Here is a 4,920-nt window from a genome sequence, read left to right as displayed (position 1 = left end):
TTGGATGGTTTTATTTGAAGGTATATATACCCATTCATTATTCATTTCACATCACAACTTCATCATTTCATTCTTTCTCACTCTAGAATTTCAAAAGTCTTCTTCTTGTTTTGTGAGTGTTCTCTGAGTTTTTTGCTCGATATTTCCGTTGAAACCCGGTGATAGTTCAGGTACGCTGATCAAGTTCGATGAGTAGTGATTTTAGTGCAGAATCACTATAGGATTCGTTATACCCTGGGAGACAGTCATCTGCGATAAGCTCCAGCACAAATGGGAGACGATGAACTATTTTAAGGGAAATGTGCTAAGCACATGCCTCGAATCAACAATTTTTTCGGTGATATTGTTCTTCATATATTTTATTTATTTCATGTATTTGTAACATCATTTTATATATATTTCTATAATTTATTTCAAGACAATATTTCTAACAATCTTAAAACAGTTTACATGTGCTAAGTTATTTAGTAGCTTGTGCCATCGAAATTTGTGTCTTTGATGTTTCAAGAATACGAGTTATGATGTTATAAAACAGATGATGGCTTATTTCGACAAGATAAAGTTGTTCATCTAAAGGAATAGAAGAATTTACAAGTAAAGATAAGTCTTTATTACATATAAATATGATTACTTATTAACACATATGTTTTTATGCTGTTAAAACTTAGTTTTATAAGCTAATACATTTTGATATGAAAATTTTCTGAAGAAACATTAATTTGTATATTCATTATACAAATGTTATATAAAAAATAAATTAGAACACAATAATTTAATTTGATCTAGTCTTATTTAAAGATTTGTTTGGTTATTAAAATTATTAATAATAATGAATGAAAATAAGAAAGTAACTAATATGTTAGCTTTCAATTTTTATAAAATTTATGGTGTTAAAATTAATTATAATTGAAACGTATGGTTTCAGTTTTAAAATAATAAATTATAATATATACCTTCTTTTTAATTAAACAATATAATTAATAAGAATATGGTAGGATGATTTAATAAATAAAGAGAGATGATATCTTTATTTATATACATTGTTTTATATATTACATTTTATTATGGTAATAAGTTATCGTTTTAAATGTGTATATATTCATTGGTTGACAGAGTTTAGTCAAATATGAAGTATAAGTTGTCTAAAAAAATAAGACAAAAGGTCATAAAAGCGGTACAACAATGAAATGGTGCATTTGTGTAGTGGTTCGAAGTTCAGACACAATGGTGTGTGACGGAAGGGATGTCCCATGTTCGAATCCAACTGATGAGATGATTTGATTTCTTTTTTTAGAAATCAGATTTACTAAAATGATTATGGTCATTGATGTTAAAATCCATTCTAATTTCTTGTGTAGAAATTATGAGATGAATGAGATTGTGAATGATTTCTTTGTAGAAATCAGACTTGATAAAGTCATTGATGTTGAAACCATTTAATTTCTTGTGTAGAAATTATGAGATGAATGGGTAGTCAATGATTTTTTTGTAGAAATCAGACTTGTTAAAGTTATTGATGTTGAAATCATTCTAATTTCTTGTGTAGAAATTATGAGATGAATGAGTAGTCAATGATTTTTTGGTAGAAATCAGACCTGAGTCTTGATGTGAAAATCATTATAATTTTCTTGTGTAAAAATTATGAGATTAATGGGTTCATAATGATTTTTATAAAATATATATATAAGTATATAATATGATTTGTCTAAATGACATTAATCATGAAGGTTGAAATCATTATAATTTCTTATGTAGAAATTATGAAATGAATTGGGTATCCTAATGATTTCTTTTATAGAAATTATGTGATTCATAATGACAGAAAATGAAGGTCATATGTATAATGAGATTAAATAAGTTATTTGTTTTCGAACTTATTCTAATCATGCATTTAAAGAGACACGACTATGTTAGTCGAAATTGTCTTCGCAAAAATTGTCTTGATGAGAATAATCTACTCAGATTTATTTTGAGCATGCATAGTCGTTTAACGTCGATAATTGTTCAAAACATGGCAATGTAAGTGCTTCGATTAAGATATGAAATATATTTGTAGTTATATTTAATTTGATTATGTGCTAATTGATTATTAATATAAATCATGCATATTAGCTAATAATATGATGATTCATGTTATTCATAATAAGTATGATTATCTAGAATTTTATATATATATATAAATTAAGATTTATTTTCTATCTATTTTTATTTTAATAGATAATTTTGAAATTTGTCACATGTGTTCTTTGATTGACAAAGATTTGTTATAGAATATTAAAGGTCACCTAATTAATTAAGAAACGAATAATTGATGACATGAATATTTATTTATATAATTAGTTAGTTTTATATTTGATTAAAGATAAATGATCAACATTCTAATTAAGTGTAATAATTAATATTTTAATTATTTATCATGTATTTTTAATGATAAATGAAGTTGTATATATATATTTATTTAATAATATATATGACATATTATTTATCTGATTACGTTTCTATGTTATTGACTATATATATTATAGTTGTTTTATCATTGTGGTGACTAAAATGAAAGAAGCAATAATATATAATATCATATATATGGATATATATGGATATATTAATTTTGGTTTAATATAATATATTTGATATACATTGTTCAATTGCATCATTAAGACTTACTTAATTTGATAATCTTGAAATCAAATAATTACAAGGAAAGTCTTGTTTGATTTGAGAATAATGTGGCAAACGTGTCGATATTGCGGTATGCAAACGTGCAATCGAAAATAAATGTTTAAGCGGCTTCGGTCAAAGATGCTTGAAACATTATGATTTCTTTTGTATAAATCATGTGATATGGTGAATATTTATTTGATTAAATATTCTATTTCTTTTATAGAAATTAAGTGTTGAAATAAATATTTTAATTGATTAAATTTCTTATGTGGAGATTATGTGAAGAATGATTTATATATGAATAAATATTCTAATCTCTTGTATAGAAATTATATTTTATTCAATTAATTATTTATGATATAGTTATCTTATTCATATAAGTATAACAAAAGAAATTTGTAAAAGAATTGTGTGACAATTTTTTGATTAGAAAATCATTGATTTAAATTATACAAATGTGTGTGATTTAAAAAGGATACCAACACGAATGTGGGGGCAAATATTTGTATTGATTATAACACAAAAATGATTATGTAAATTATGATAAATGTTAAAATAATTTGTTTTTAGAGAAACATGTTCTCTATAAAAGATAAAGTTGCGCAACTTTATAAAAAGAAATAAAATAACAAGAAAATTTCTTGTTTATATTTGCTAAGTTGGTGTTCAAATCGATATTTTAGATTTGAGGATTTTGAAATCAAGAAACGTGTCATATTTTGACATTATTTTCATAAAACTTTGAAGAACCAATGTCTTCAAAAGAATTTTATGAAATAAATGAAAAAAAAAATTATAAAGTCTTGATATGACTTATAACAAATTTTATAATAATGATATGAAAATTTGATCATACTTTTATTAAAAAGTGGATGTGACAGTTATATATATCATGAAGACAATGAAAATTATTTCATTACGTGTCTTTTGTACGATATTTTTATCGTTGAAAATTACGATAAAAATGATTAAATACATAAAGGATATAAATTGCACTAAACGAAATATCATGTTGTTATCAAATGATATATTGATATTATTAAATGAAAGACTTTACGTCTTAAATTGAATATGTTTACACTTAGAAGTGCAATCTACGTATGGAAATCTTCTAATAAACTTATGATGGATAGATTAAACGTTATAATCTATATTTTTGACTTATGTCGAAAAATAAAATATTTTTATGTAAAATATATAATCGTTTACACGAAAGCAGAATAGTTCAAAGACAGTTTGTCTACTAGTTAGCCAAGTAAACAATATTTTCATAAAAAATAAAATGTTTAAATGGTAAGCATGTACGAATGACTATGCTTCTTATTAGAAGATATTCCAAGATTATCAGAAATTTCTAATTATTGTTATAATAATTTGAAATTAGATAAACTTAGAGTCAATGACAAGTCTAGACATACACGTCTTAGACATAATGTCATTAAACTATACTCTCTAATGAAGTTATCAAATTTGACTATGTAAGTCAAAGATAACATTGTGGATTCACTAATCAAATTATTGAATAGAGAGATAGTTTGAAGTCTTATGAGACATCAGCCTACTATAAGTTGGTATGAAGGAAAACCAAACATATGCAGACTGGAGATCCCAAGAACTAGGTTCAATGGGACAACCTAATTGTACTAACTTGGAAAGTTATTGTTGAGGAATAATCCTATAATAAAACAATATATATTTTGATGAGGATAAGCATATCGCTTTTAATGATTCTTTGTGATCAAAGAGATCACCTATGTGAGGGAGAAGTGGGGCCGCTTCGAAAGAATTGCACGGCTCAATTCTAGACTCTCTCACAGAACCAGGCGCGTGTTCCATGGCCAAAACGGACGCAACCATGAGAACTTGACATGTATCAGGGAGAATTCTATGTGAAAGTGTGTAATCGTTTACACAAATGGCAGAATAGTTCAAGGACATCAAGTCTACTAATCGACTAGTAAAGTTATATATACTTTCATAAGGGAATGTTCAAAGGGTTACACCTACCTATCCTATGTAGAATTCAACTGTTGAACCTTTCACCGGGTTAATCTTTCAATTTCCATTAATGTGGGGGATTGTTGGAATTAAGCTAATTCCATTAATAAATAGAAATAAGATTGTGAATAAATAAAATCAAATAAAATTCACACAAATTCAAACGTGAATTAACGGTGAATTTAATCCAAATTATAATTAATTATTAATTATTTAATTAATATTTAATGCCTAATTAGAAAATTAAAGTATAATGTTATG

This window comes from Impatiens glandulifera, unplaced genomic scaffold (genome assembly GCF_907164915.1).
Source record: "Impatiens glandulifera unplaced genomic scaffold, dImpGla2.1, whole genome shotgun sequence".
Lineage (NCBI taxonomy): Eukaryota > Viridiplantae > Streptophyta > Magnoliopsida > Ericales > Balsaminaceae > Impatiens > Impatiens glandulifera.
Note: the sequence above shows the minus strand (reverse complement) of the source record.